The following is a 15,574-nucleotide window of genomic DNA, read 5'->3' as shown; positions in this document are numbered from 1 at the left end:
ATGGGGAAATTCTTTTAGAAAGAACACTCTTCTTTAAAATGTGTTATTATTTATCACTAATACTGTGGTGCTGGGAATGTGCCCAGGGCTGTTCTTGGATCCATCAGTAGACGCTCTGTCACTGAACCACTCCTCCTCTGTAAAGACCTTCAGTTTGTGTGTGCCTTACGGTGCACTGCACGAGTGCACATCCTTGGAGGTCAGAGGACAGCTTTGGGTGTCCTTAGATACCACCGCCTGGCATTTTGAGACAGGTTGGCTGGAAAGCCCCTGGTCCCCAGGCCAGTGCTGTAGAACGTTTACAACTGAACCATCTTCCACCCCGACCTTCAGTTGTTAGCTTTGCCTCTAGTAACTTCCTTCCTGTGTAAATGCCTGAAAGGTTATTTTCCAGGGTTCACTGCCCTGGTTATTTAGGAAATGGATCATGTTTCTATCAGGCACTGGTTTTGGACTGTTACTGTGCAGATCAGAGGTTTCAGCCATGACTCCCAGTCTACCCAGAAACTTAAGGCATACACCCACCAGACAGGAGCATTAGGCAAGGGAGGCCTGCCGACATCACCTCAGCCTATTTCTTAAAGGCAGCGGCGGTTCTGGGGTAGGTTCCCTTAGATCCTCCTCTTGATCCTTCCCCAAGATCCTTCCGGTCTTGGGTACGTGGAATTCTCCCCAGGTGCCAGGGTCCCCAGAATCCTTTCCTTCTCTCTTTCAATCCCTGTACTGTTCTCAGTTTTGGTTTATTATTATTAATATTATTATTATTAATAGTTACATAGGTGGGAATCCCTAAATCTCAAAACGTAGAACAAGCCCAAATCCAACTGGAACTAATTCCACATATTTTAACTCCGTAGAATTATTTTTTGAAATTCCATAAAATTATGTTCTTACAATATGTATGAGTGAATATGGTCTTTTTTTTCCCTATTCTTTTTTTCGGAGCTGGGGACCGAACCCAGGGCCTTGCGCTTGCTAGGCAAGCGCTCTACCACTGAGCCAAATCCCCAACCCCTGAGTCTAGTCTTTATACTTGAAAGCTAACCCAAGATTTCAAATGCAAACATTTTAAAATCTGAATCTGGTGTCTCTGTCTCTCTCTGATCTCTGTCTTTGAGACAAGTCTCACTATGAAGCCCTGGCTGGTCTAAATATGCCTGTAGTCCAGGTTGGCTTTCAATTCAGAGACCTGCCTGCCTGTGTCTCAAGTTCTGGGATTCAAGATGTCAGCCATCAAAAGGGAGTCTCAACCTGTGTTAACATTAACAAGAATAGTTTTAATATTGGTCTTAATAGTCTTTAAGCCAAAAAAAGTTTTAAAAATGTACAGATGGAGCCGTGAAATGGCTTGATGGGTAAAATGCATTTGCCTCAAAGCCCAGTGACCTGAGTTCTGCTCCCAAGACTCACGGGGTGGAAGGAGGGAACCAACTTCTTAAAGTTGTTCATACAGTTCTGTGCATGTACATATGTGCACACACACAACACACACAGTTAAACAAAATATTACATGTAGAGGTGTACCTCTTGATGGTTATACAGGAAGTCACATGCAATGCTATATGCATTTAGGATTCTAGATCCTATTAACAATGACACTGGTCCTTCAAAGTCAGAAATACTCTTCATTTTTCTCTGACTCCCTCCACCCACACCTCTGGCCATGAAGGCCTAGGCTGTACAAATCATGACTGATAGGGTGCTGAGTAAGGTCTTTGTAGTGTCAGTACTCTGTTTAGGGCCCATTTCAAGCCATTGGCTTGATGACCATCCAGGCAGGAAGACAAACGATAGTCACACAGCAGGACTGCTCTGGATCTTGGGACGCACAGGGTGAACTTGTCCAGCATCAAGTGGAACTTCAGACTGAGATGGTTCTCAAGTGAGATCAAGGGGATATCCAGTGGAGAAGGCTGTTATCAACTCAAGACCTATAAGGGTTGGTTTTAATTGTCAACGACATAACCTACAGACTGGGTAGGGAATTTTAATGAGGGATTGTCTAGGTTAGGCTGGGCTTTGGGCATTCCTCGAGCATTAATTGAGTTAACTAACGCGGTAAAATGGACAATGCTCTTTTTTGCCTGGACCTGAACTGGGCGAAGTGAATGGACTGATCTGGCATGAATGCGAGCACTGCTTCTGCTCTCGAAATGTGACTAGTTCTCTCAGGCTCCTGCCGCCGCGACTTCTCTACAGCTGCAACCTGCAATTACGAGCTAAAATAAGTCCAGCATCGCTTTTGTCTGGGTATTTTACCATAGTAACAGTAAGCAAAACTAAGACAAGGCCCAATCTAGTTGAGCCCAGGGCCCTCAAGTGACACTGGTGGATGCCAGTTGCAGGTTTTGGCCTACAGGCAACAGGTGTACACCTAGTCCACATAAGAACCACGTGGACACTTTCCAACTGTCTGGGCCTCACACTATGGGATGTCACTGGCCTGGGACCCAGATATTGGTATTATAGGAGTTCCTGTGTGCTGCTAATGTTCAGTAAGAGTTGAAAATGGACTATGACTAGAATCCAATTTAAAGAAACGACTACAAGACCCTCAGAGTCTAGAATTTCTCTCAGCTGATGCATCATGGTGGTTCCTGAGAGTCTCCAATTACACTGATCTATGACTATCAGGTAAGTACAGGGTGTTAGTGGGTGAAGGAAATAAGGCTTGGTTTCTGGAAAGGATTCTCAGCCCTTGACTTTCCTTAAATTCCCCTCTGTTGTATCTGAAGAAATCACCTGTGTGCCTCTGTCCCCTCTGCCCTTGCTCTGAAAAAGGCTAGCACATTTTTTTCAGGGCATCACAGGGATACCTTGAGGCCTGAGGGGACAGGATGAAAACATTCTAGGCCTAGATTAGAGTGTATGGAGGCTAGAAGCTTCCAGAACTAGGCCGAGGTTAGCAGACAGACAGTTAACTTCTGAGACAATTACTACAGGAGAATAAAAATTACACGTACAGCATGCGACTAGAGAGATGGCTTTAGTGGTTAAAGCTCTTATTGAACAAGTGTGATGACTAGAGGATCAGAATTTGGGTAGCCTGCACCCACATGAAAGTCAGGTGGACTCAGTAGCAGGTATCTCCAGAGCAGGTTGACTGGGCTGAATCTCCAGGTTCGGTGAAAGACCCTGACTCAATTAAGTTGGAGTGGTCAGGCTTCCAAATGTGCACGTGCCCTCATGCGTGCATCGCACATGCGCTGGCATGTATATATAGGCAAATAAAAACCATGCATATACATACACACAGATATAAAGGCAAAAGTCGCTAAGTAAATACCATCTCATAGCAGAAGACAGAAGATTACCATCATCTCATTGGAGAACAAACTATGCCCTGGAGCAGCGAGTGATTCTACAGAGTAGTGAGCATGAATGAACCCCAGCACTATACTCCAGCTCAGACTAGCTTAATGATACTGTTGCATGGTAGACTCAGCACAATCCAGAGTGTAGCCTTGATTATAGCAAACCTTAGTATTGAGGGAAGCACACTCAAGTGAGGAACTCTGAGTACCACAAGTCAGGTGCATGGATTCACTGCCCAAGGAAGAAATTCAACAGTGTTGACTTTGAGCCAGACATAGTGATGTGCACCTTTAATTCCATTACTCAGGAGATAGAATCAAACGTATCACAAGTTCAAGGCTAGCCTGGGTACATAGCAAAACCTTGCCCCTGCCAAAGGAAGGAAGGAAGCAAGGAAGGAAGGAAAAAGAGAAGAGAATGTTGCTAGTATCTCTCTCTGGGTGTTGGCCACATCGGTGTTCACTCTATAGCTCACATGTTTTATTAGCACCCATCTCTAGAAGTAAAAAAGACAGTGCATACCTGTTATAGACATGTGTTGAAATCACAAAGCCATGATAAAGGACTAGAAAGAACATTCTGGTTGTTAAAGCTAATTCTCACCTGTCATACATACACTGGGGAACAGACAATACTCCACATTTTACTACTGCATAAGCCTATTGGGGATGTCCCATCCTCCAGAGAAGATGAGTGCAGGCCGGGGGTGTCCACTGAAGCCCATGATTTTTACCATATGTATCTTTTGAGCATGAGGACTCTATGCAAGGGCTACGTTGCTAAAAAGTAAACAGAGGGATGGAAAGATGGCTCAGCGGATAAGAACACTGACTGCCCTTCCAGAGGTCCTGAGTTCAATTCCCAGCAACCACGTGGTGGCTCACAACCATCTTTAATGGGGATCTGAATACTCTCTTCTGTGTACCCATACATTAAATAAATAAATCTAAAAAAAAAAAACAGAATTCTTGGATGTGGTGGAAACACCTATAGTTTCTGCTACTGGGGAAGGTGAGGTGGGGAGGGTTGCATAAGTCCCAATGCAGTTAGACTCTGCCTCAACCAACCAATCAACCTGTATTCCAAGGGGTCTTAGTCCTTCCAGTCTTACAGGATCCAGCCCTGTAAAGGTGCTCTAGAAAGGGAGGCTTGAGGAGTGAAGGGGAGGCAGGAAAGAATCCAGCAGAGCCTCTGGAAGAACCCACTTTCTACCTTAGAGATATCTACCAGACAGACGCCTCGGTGCCCCTGTCCTGTCCTTGTCCCCCTTGGCCCCCTGATATCCAGCCAATTCCGGAAGGGCCTGGAGGAGTGGAAAATCCCAAAGAGATGTGCCAACCCTTCTTCAGCTTCTGTTTAGTGGCAATGTGGCAGGAGAGCCTTGCATACCAATGAGGCTCCATGTCTTGAGCTGTCCCACCCTCTCCTACTCCAACCCTTCTTCAGCTTCTGTTTAGTGGCAATGTGGCAGGAGAGCCTTGCATACCAATGAGGCTCCATTTCTTGAGCTGTCCCACCCTCTCCTACTCCGGTTCTGCGGCTGAGAGGTCACAGGCCAGAGCAACCCCACAGCCAGCTGCACTGATGGACAGGGGGAGGCCTGGGGTCAACGGAGGGAATGTGGGACCACAAGCCAGGCCTGCTCACCTGAGGCAAAAACACAGATTCCAGGGACCCACCCCAGACTTTCAAAGCTGAACCTGGGAATCAGCTTTGCCCGTACCAGTCTGGGGAAAGAGCGTTGTCTTTGAGTCTGATTGGTTAATCACATATTCGAGCTTGCCATCCTTACGGCAAAGCCCCTCCCACAAGGAGCTTCTAATCTATTTGAGGGTGAGAGAGAGAAATACTCAGGGAACTTCAGTCCCTAGGGATCACATAGCAGGAAGAGGCTGCTTCTTAGAGCTTTCCCTCACAAACAGCAACAGTGCTGGGGCTTGAGGTCACAGAAGGGACAGGATCACTCTCTCCACTCAGCACTTTTTATCAGAAATTTAACAATGTTGATTTGATTTCTTTAATTAATTAAAAACGGAACAAAAGACAAGGACTCTAACAGCCCAGGCTGACCTCAGATTAGCCTAATGATACTGAAGGGGAGTCTCCCCACCTCACCTTCCCCAGTAACAGACACTATAGGTGTGCTCCACCACATCCAAGAACTCTGTTTACTTTCTTTTTTAGATTTACTTGTTTAATGTATATGAGTTAAGTAGTCGAAGATAGCCTTGAACTCCTGATTCTTCTGCCTCAGCCTACTAAGTGCTAGGGTTACAGACGCGTACTAGTGCATCCGGTTTGGTGCTGATGTCTGAACAGAGGGCTTTGTGCAGACTGGGCAAGTGCTCTACTAGCTGAGCCATCTCCTATCCCAAGGGTTTTCTCTTCTCTTCCTACTCAGAGTCTGTTTTCCAGGTAAAATTAGTATATGTGGTTCTTATTGAAGTATTGACATGTATTAAGTCAAAGTGAGTTGTTTGATTTTACAGACAGGGAAACTGAGAACGTGAACAGATTAGGTAATTTGTATGAGGTCATACTATAGGTGGTCTGGCCTCTCTGGTCACATCCTTAACCCTGACAGAATCAAAGTCTACACACTTCTCACGGGGCAACAAAGAGTCCTACAATAAAAGGCACAACTTCCATATGCTGGAGCAAAGGCATTCAGGACTGTGTCGTAATCACCACAGACTGCCCGAGAGCAGTCGAACACCAGGCAACTGAGAAAAGATCCCCGCAATAGTTGATCTCAGTTGTCAACTGGAAACCCAGAATCACCTGCGGCAGAAGCCCTCTGGCCATGCTTGTGGATATTATCTTGATTTATGATAACCGAGGAGTGACAATCTTTCCAGTGTGCATAACACCATTCTTAGTCAGGGGAGCCTGGACTGTATAAAAAGGAGAAAGCAAACTGTACAGCAGCATGCATTCATCGCTCCCTGCCCCTCAACTGTGGGTGCTAGGTGACCACTTGCTTCAGGCTCCTGCCGCCTTGACTCCTTGCCATGGCGGACAGTGCCCTTGAACTTGAGCCAGAAAAACCCCTTTCTCCCTAAAGGCTCTTTGGAAGTCAGTTGGGCATCTGGTCATTGATAAATGTGGGGGTGCCATTAGAAATGTAATGTTTTCACAAAGTTTCAGGAAAGAGGAGGGATATCACAGAGGAAACACAGCAGGTACATTTCCTGTCAGTTTTGAGGGTGAGGTAAATTTGAAATTGCTAGATGCCAAGTTTAACATCTCACTGAGGAGAAGGGTGATGTAAAAATGCCATCTGGCTAGTGTCAGAAGCCATCCATGATGATACCTCTCAAGGGAAGGCAGAAGGGAGGTAGAAACTAGACACACACACACACACACACACACACACACACACACACACACACACACACACTTTTCTAAATATAAACAGTCATGATTTCCTTTCAGAACAAGTGGTTCCCACTTTGCATTTGTTCCGGTGAAGTCTCTGTTGTCTACCCCTTAAGTGTGCCTGCTTTGTACAAAATCACAGTAATTACCCACAAAATTACAGCCGCAGCCTCTGCCCAGTCATCACGTGGGCTCTCAGCTATGCTTTAAAAAAGAAAGAGACCTTAGCATAGACGAAATGGAAGGAGGACAAGGAGAACAAGGAGAATGCCCCTTCTCCTTGTTGTTCTAATGCACCCGCTGTGTGGGTTGCTATTTGGTTGGGTATTATTTTTCTTTTTTTTCCTCATGTGTGGTATATGTACCTGCTCATGTGGGTATGTGTCTATGTACATGTGTGATTGTACAGGTGTAAGTTCATGTATGTGGAGGCCAGGAGTCAATATTTCGTGTTTTCCTCAACTGCTCGCTCCCTCATTTTTTGAAACAGGATCTTTCATTGGCCTGGAACTTACTGAGTCAGTTGGATTAGCTGGCCAGCAAACTGCTGGGACCCTCTTGTGCCTACTTCTCCAGTGCTGGGTTTATAGACACACATTGTCCTGCCTGGATTTATGTTCATGCTAGAGATCCAATCTCAGGGCCTCATGTCTTTGCATAAAGCACTTTCCTGACTGAGCCATCTCCCCAGTCCCGAGGGTGAGCTTCCTCTTTAAAGGAATTCTATAAAAATATATCAGACTAGCTGGTAATAAAAGTGCACAGCTATAATCCTAGTACTTAGAAGGCTGGGTAGGCTGGATCGAGAGAGAGAGAGAGAGAGAGAGAGAGAGAGAGAGAGAGAGAGAGAGAGAGAGAGAATGAATGAGAGAATACGAGAGAATGAATTTGCCAGACAGAAGGATCCACAGGAAAGCCACCATGTACACAGTAACAGTGAGCTGGAGTGCCACATGCCTTTGGTCCCAGCTCTCAGGAGACAGAAGCAGGTAGTTGCTCTGGAATGTGCTCCCCCAAACTCATGTTTTATCACAGTTTGATCTCTGAGACCCTTTTCAGGCACAAGTGCTTTTCCTGTAAAGACTCCTCTGTCCAGCTGACCTGCCAGGCCACCATAGCATGACCGAGTTCAGGGATGAAATGGCATTCCAGTGGTGGACAGGGACATAAATAGATAGATGATGTACATGTACAGAGAGAGAGAGAGAGCAGTATACACTAGAACGCATACAATGAAGATGTATCACATTCAGTGTTGGAGAGGTACAGGGCAAGTGGGATGCTCACCCATCATAGAGTGGCCAAAATGATTTGGAATCAAACACGTAAACACCCCCACCCCCTGACTCTGCAACTCCAGAGATGCCAACAGAAATCTACAGCCAGCAGAAGACACACAACAGCAGGCAAAGTACCAGCATTTCTCACAAGAACCCCCGTGGAATACAACCCAGGTACCTATAAATAAATCACTGGGTATATAAATTATGAGGCACTCAGGAGAACACGTTACAGCAATAGAGCCATCGAACACTCTCTGGACAATAAAGCTGGGTCTCCAGGACAGAAAGTCCAGCAGAAGAAGCCAGGTACAAAAGGGTGAGTTGCTATGTTTTCAAGTAACAGAAAATGTGAGGCTAAGCAAATTTCTCTGTGAAGTCAGAAAAAGGTTATGTAGCAGGAATGGGAGAGGCTGAGGGATTCTGTCGGGTTTTTGTCATGGTCTCCATCTTAGTCCAGGCGGTAGGTATGTGGTATAGACTCATGCAGGAGCTCAGTGTGTGGAATGTGATGGCTGGCGCATCTTCCTACAAATTACCTCACCCACAAAAACAGAAGCCGTGGGTTTCTAACTCTAAACCCCAGTGCCAGGGGTTGGATACCTCCCCTCAGAGTTGTCATTGCTGGTGCCCTTTACTGCCCACCAGGACTAAATGGTAAGATCCTGTTGGTGAAGACAGCACACACCTAGGCACACCATGAAGTCAAGCTGGACTGAGCTGGCAGTGTTGTGTCTACTGACTAACTTACACAGTGCCATGAAAGTCGTTGGGAAGAAAAGTTCTCCGTAATCTATCTAACTCAGTTTAGGAACATGTGTTCAATGCTACCAGCCTGCCAGCCACGATATGCCCTCAGGCCCAAGAGTGATATCCCAGCTCCAGGGCAACCAACTGCTTCCTGCTGGAACTGAAGCCTGCCCTCAGGAGAGAACACATGCCTGGTATTATAAGCCTGGTCAAAGGCCTATGGCTTAAGAAGGCATAGACCCCATAGGGGGTCCACTATGATGCTTTGTAAACGTATGTGGAGTTAAAGTGCATGACTCCTGCATAGTGATGTTTGCCTCTCGAAGTCAGAGAAGCCTCTTTCTGTAGTGAGTGATGGTCAGAGCCAACACTAGTAACCTGTCAACTGCTGAGAATAAAGAAACGCAGAATGCCCGGACCTAACAGAACATCCATGTCACCCATCCCCAGGCCAGGAAACTCATCGTGGAATAGGAGGTGCAGAGACTATGGGAGCTGGAGGGGTGGGGCACTACAAAGCACTGTCCTCTGGCTATGGCAATCATCTGCACCACCCACACGAGACTTCACACTGACAAGGGGGAAGCATCTGTGGCCCAGTGCTGTGGCCCATGCTGTTTAATCCCAGCACTTGGAAGGGATCTCTGTGAGTTCAAGGTCAGCCTGGTCTACAAAGTGAGTTCCAGGACAGCCAGGACTACCCAGAGAAACCCTGCCCCGGAAAAAAAGGGAGGGAGGGAGGGAGGGAGGGGGGGGAGGGAGGGAGGGAGGGAGAAGAAAAAGTGAGGCATCAAAGCAGAAGCAGGACATCGAGGATGGAGAAGGGGCCCACAGCTGTGGGACAGGAACAGGGTACGGGAATATGAACAAAGTTCCCGTATGCAGAGGAAATTGTCAGAAATAATTCTTACAAAGAGAAGAATGGGAAGACTCAGATGAAAAGGCTGGCAGCTTTACATAAATATGTATAATATAAAATAAAATGGGGAAGATGGGGAAGAGAAGATTGGATACAAAAATCTGAAGATCTTGTGAGAGCCCAGGTTGAGAGTCACACACTGCTCAAGGCTGTAGCTCTAGTTTCTGGGAGGCAGAGGCTGAGGAGCCAAGCTCTACTCCAAGTCTCAACTACACAGAGAGAGACCTTGTCTTCAGGGTCAAACCAACAGTGACAGGCCTTAGCAGGCCCTAGGACCCTTAGAAATGCTAGCAGTGACTTGGAGTTCATCAGGAAATATCCGTCATGAAGACCCTGCTCAGAGTTCTCTACCTGTCTGTCATTTACACTGTCCCCACACGTGCCCTGGGGACAGCTGTGCTGGCTGGGAGGTGGAGGCAAAGGGAGGACCGTCCAAAGTCACAGAGCTACTGGAATGGACAGGCAAGGTTCTCACTGCCTCCGTTTGGGAGTAAGCAATCCACGGGCTTCCTGGATGATGGCACAAGCCAGTCAAGCCAACACTGAGAAGGCTGAGGCAGGAGGACCATGATTTCAAGGGGAGCTTAGGCCATGTAGTAAATCCCATCTAGTAAAACAAGACAAGAAAAAGTAAAAACCACAGTCAACACCTTCATAGTCCTTAGAGTTGGAATCAGGGCAGACTAGGAAAACAGAGGACAATGTAAACTTTATTACCAAGAGTTAATTTTTCTGTTTTGCTAGTGTTTCTTCTCTCGTGAGCATGTGCGAGCTGTCGAAATGACATTTTCATGCTTGTGTATGATGTGCTTTGCTCATGTTCACTGTCCCCTCTCTTCTCCCGAGCCCTCCCAAACAGCTTGTTTTCTAAGAGATTATTTTTCCATTATATTATCATGACACAGTTTAAGAAAATTTGAAGAATACAGGTAAAACTTAGAAAGAAAGCCCCAGCTCTCTTGCTTCCACACCAGAAGATGAGTTGGGAGCAGAGAAGTAAGCGTGAATATCAGTAGGCTGGCAGGTTCACCAGATGTTGGACTGTTATTTTTAGGAGACTTGAGTCACCCTAGAAGCCAGGAGGCAATGGGGCAACGACAAGCCTCAGGGTGGATTAATTGCAGCTTTTTGCTGCTGACTTCTAAACAATGCCCCCCGCAGCCAACTCAAAGCTCGGCCTCCTTGGAGGCCGCATTCTACATGGGCACATTTGATCTCAGGGTGACAAAGCTGGTTACCCTGAGACAGAATCGGGGAATCGCTAATTTGACCCTGGGAAGGATCTTAATTCTGGAACTTTAGGCAGTGCTGGGATCAAAAGGATCAAACCTTATGCGTGAGAGGCAAACTTTCTACCAAGTCAGCTACAGTCTCAGCCCCAAAGCCTTGCTTTCATAAGGCAGGAAAAGCCATGTCCTTACTGGAAAAGAAAATACATCAAAGCTGGCAAGGGGTGCCCCGAATATAGGGAGGGGGATCTGGCTTGGAATCCTACTGTCTGTCAACCAGAAAACCTGAACAAATGTCTCAAGCCTGCAAGCCTCTTTCCTTCATCCACAATGGGAATATACTACAGTTAGGTACGTGTTACCCCGAATCCCTGGTGACAAAGAGTTGGGCCCCAGGCCATGGCTCTATCGGAGGTGGTGCAACCTTCAGGAGGTGAGATCCAGTAAAAGAGAGTTAAGTCAGTGGGGCATGTCCTTGATGGTGATATCGGCACCCTGGCCCCATCTCTGTTTCTGTTTCTATCCAGCCAAGCTTGCTCTACCACACAATCCCCAGAATGATGTTCTGTTTCACCACTGACCCAAAGCAACAGGAACAACTGACCCCAGATGGAAACCTCTGGAAACCAAGATGTTAGGAACCAGTATAAACCTTTTCTCTTTGCAAGTTGATTATCTCAGGTGTTTTGTTACAGTCATAGGATGATAAACCTCATTAATGCAGGTTGCTGAAAAGCTTTCAGTAGAATGCAAGGTCTGAAATACAATGGCACACACTGCACAGCACATGGGTCGTGTACACAGCACATGGGTCGTGTACACAGCACATGGGTCATAGTCAGTAAGACCATTTCTGGATTACATGAAGGATTCAATTGCCATCAGAGAAATGGGAAACGGGGCACTTAAAACCAGTATTTCAACACATCTCTTTAGACTCTTGGACAAGCTTTAGTTTGTGTCTCTACCTGATAATTCTTCCTATACCTCAGTGTACACAGGAAGTTCCCTTTTGCAATTAGTTAGATTACATGAAGACTGGAATTTCACTGCCTATTACATTGGCCTCTGAGAGTTGATGTGTCCCAGAACGCAGCGAGTCATAGGCATGAATGAACACAGGCCAAGCCCAGTCAGCCACTGCCCAGGGCTTTTTATTTAGCTCTGCATTCTCAGCTGCCAGGGCCAAGATTGAGCCTTTAGAAGCATCCTAGGCATCCTGAGAGAGTGTACAGTCTAGCAGGATACCCAAAGCCTGGCGGAGGCTATGCATACTACACTCTGCCTTAAGAGAAGTGGAAACAAGTCCAGCTATGTTTAAACACCGCTACAGTATGACAAGGCAATGAATAATCATCCCACGCTCGGGGACTCCGAGGCAGGACTTGCTTGTCTCTTTTCTTGAGTTGGAGATTCATATATCCCAAACTCACTAAGTGGTCGAGGGCGACCTTGAACTTCTGATCTTCCTACCTCTACTCAATATGCTGGGATCATAGGCAGTGTCATATGCCTGGTTTCACGAGGTACTGGGGATGGACTCTAGGCAAGCACTCTCTCCAACTGAGCTATGCCCCAGCCTCTGCTTGCTCATCTGACTCAGATCTCAGAGCAGACAGAGCTCAGAGCAAGAAGGCCTGAAACTCAGAAACCAGATTCATCAGACATCAGAGGGGAGTAGGACTAACATCCCAAGGTCTCAAATACCGAGTTCCCTCCGAGGGACCCCCCCCAAGTAGCCTGGGAGGAAAACATGAATGTCTTCACTCACTAAGATGAGTGACTCATTATCTCCCCATAAGCTCACGTCCTTACAGAGGATGATTTCTCTCCCCTGTGTCTCCTCAGTACTTCAGCCCAGTATTAGTACTTTTGCTGCTGGTGGGAAAAAAAACCCAGAGGAAAGCAATTTAAGAAAGATGGTTGATTTAACCCACAGACACAGGTGAAGTCCATCAGAGTGGAGAGGTCATGGAGGCAGGAGCTTGGGACGGCATTAGCCACCCTGTACTCCAAGCCAGGAGCAGAAAGTGATGAGAGCTGTTGTTCAGCCCCTTTCTCCCTTGGATGCACTCCAAACCTAGGACCTAGTGCTACCCCTAACTTTATGATGAAATCTGAGGTCAGGAAAGCATAAATTTGTTTACACTAAGTTTACACTAGACGTAGACAAGAGAGGCCAGACAACACAAGTAAGAAAAGTTTGGGGGCAGACCATCCTGTCTGAAGAAGTGCTTCTTGCTTCTGTGTAGTTTAGGATTCAGTCTGGAAAGTTCATTCCTAAACAGGAAGTTGAAGTGCCTGGACGTCTGTCTCCATGGACTCTAAGTCAATGTTCTGTTGCTGTAGTTTTGAAGTTCAGAGTTTAGCACTCATGCAAAAGGTGGAGTGGGCCTTTATCTCTTGGCTTCCCCAATAGACGTTCACTGGCCACTTCTTTTTTTTTTTTTTTGGTTCTTTTTTCAGAGCTGGGGACCGAACCCAGGGCCTTGCGCTTCCTAGGTAAGCGCTCTACCACTGAGCTAAATCCCCAACCCCCACTTCTTTATCTCTTCCTGCCTCCATCCTTCATCTTTTGTAACTAAAGTTAGGACTCAGAAATGACAGGAATTCTCAGCACCTCTAATGACTGGTTATTAGCTCTGTAAAGGGGCGGGGGAGGAAAACCCTACAGAATTGAAATCACGTATTTGATAGGGACTTGAATGCACAACACACACACACACACACACGCACACGCACACACACATACATGCATACACATACACACATATACACACACATATGCACATGCACACACACATACACACACACATGCACACACTCAAATGCACACACAAAACTTTTACTAATTAATACAAACAACCCACTCTAAAGGGACAAAAGCTTGGCTCTGATATTTCTACAGAGTAGGTATAGTAATGGCCAACATGCTCGGAAAAGATCCTCAAGAGCATCAGTCATTAAAGAATACTAATCAAACTCCAATGAGATGCCATTTGACATCCACTACAGTGACTGTAATCTAACAGATAATACTGAATGACAGCCAGACTCATATAGAAACACCTTCCCACATGGCTGGTGGGAATGTGACCTGTCTCAGCCACATTGGAGAGTACTCTGGGAGTTCTTGGGGGGGGGCGCTAAAGTTAGCACCTGACCCAGCAATTCCACCCCTAAATAACCCAGAGAAGTGAAATGCATGTTTACATGGACTCTTGTGAATGAAGGCTTACAGTAGCATCATTCCTAATTGTTACATGACATATTGGTTAGCCTCTTGTCTACATGGTAACATCTAGAATCACCTGGGAGATGGGCCTGGGAGCATACATGCATGAAATTGCCTCTATTAGATTAACTAGGTAAGAAGATCTACCCATAATGGGTGGCACCATTCCCTGGGCTGAGATCCTAGACTATACAAAAAGGAGAAAGTGAGCTGAGCCCAAGCAGCCATTGATCACTGCTTCCTGGCTGAAAATACAATGAGACAGGGCTCCTCAGGCTCCTGCCGTCATGAGTTCTCCTTCATGGTGGACTGTACCCTGGAACTGTGAGCCAAAACAAACCCATTCTCCTGTAGGTTCTCGGTCAGTTTTTTGTTTTGTTTTTGTTCTGTTTTAATCACAGAAACAGGAAAAGAAGCCTACACATTGGTATTAGCTTATCTGAGTCTCTCTCTACAATAAGGATGGGGAATATAATAATGTCCACTGTTCAGATGAGGAAACCAAAGGTCGGAGAGGCTGCGTAGCTTGTTTACAGTCACTCAGCCAGTGAGGATCTGTGGGAGTATTCAATCAAGACCCCTGGATTTTGTTTGGTTTATAGCTGGGCTTATAGTTAAAAGCAGAACTACCAGAAAAGTTCATGTGTGGCTCAAAGATGAGGCTATAATGACCTCTGGCCTCACTCCACTGTCGATCCTGAAGCGCCTGTAGTTCCAGGTGTTCTTCCTGATAACTCTCTGAATGTCTTGAAAGGGAATGAGGTGAATTCAGTGCTAGTAGTAACAACAAGACAAACTGCAGGGTCCCTGAATGTCAACCAAAGCCTCCTTAAATGGAGCCACACAGAGCCCTGTCAAGCCCTCCTGTGGAGTAGGAGCAAGCAGAGCTGGAGATCTTAGACACCTTTGCTTTCTCACTTCTCAGGAGGAACCTCACAGATCTGGTGAGTGGGTGGGCCTTAAAGGACAGGAAAAGGAACTGCTCCGTGCTTAGTATGGTCCAGCCTCCTCAGCTCTGTGCCTTTAAATGCATCCAAGCTCCAACTAACGAGAGTTGGATCTGAAAGCTGGCAGACACTTTAGCTGTTTGGATTCTAAATTTAGATTGTAAGGGTGAATACCATGAGTCAACAAACTCACAGAGCAGGGCGGGGCCATTTGGCAGGTGGCATTGTTGCTCTCCAAGGCTGATAGGCATAAAAGATCATGTGCTTTATGCCCTTGGCAACTGGAATCAGAGGCTGGACCCTGACAGATGCTATAGAAAACACCTTCAGTTCCCCTAAGCACTGTCACTCCATGGGTGACAGCCACACGCTGCAGCAATATGAGGAAGAAAGAGAGGACCCAGGTCACCCCTTTGCATTGTGGCCTTAGGTATAATGTTGAGGTTCTCTGTGACTCGGTCTCCTTATCCATATGATGTGATCAACTGTACCTACTTCAGAGGAGTGTGTGAAGAAGCAAG

The 15,574-nt window shown here is 46.4% G+C and overlaps 1 protein-coding gene across 6 annotated transcripts in view; it reads right to left on the bottom strand.

The window, feature by feature from the left end:
- Iqck (IQ motif containing K) overlaps positions 1 to 15,574 on the bottom strand; it is a 117,647-nt gene that overhangs the window by 1,098 nt on the left and 100,975 nt on the right. The window lies entirely within an intron of this gene.

Source organism: Rattus norvegicus, chromosome 1 (assembly GCF_021556685.1).
Source record: "Rattus norvegicus strain SHRSP/BbbUtx chromosome 1, alternate assembly SHRSP_T2T, whole genome shotgun sequence".
In the NCBI taxonomy this organism is placed as follows: Eukaryota; Metazoa; Chordata; class Mammalia; order Rodentia; family Muridae; genus Rattus; species Rattus norvegicus.
The sequence above is the reverse complement of the archived record's forward strand: the minus strand, read 5'-3'. Positions and strand labels throughout refer to the sequence as shown.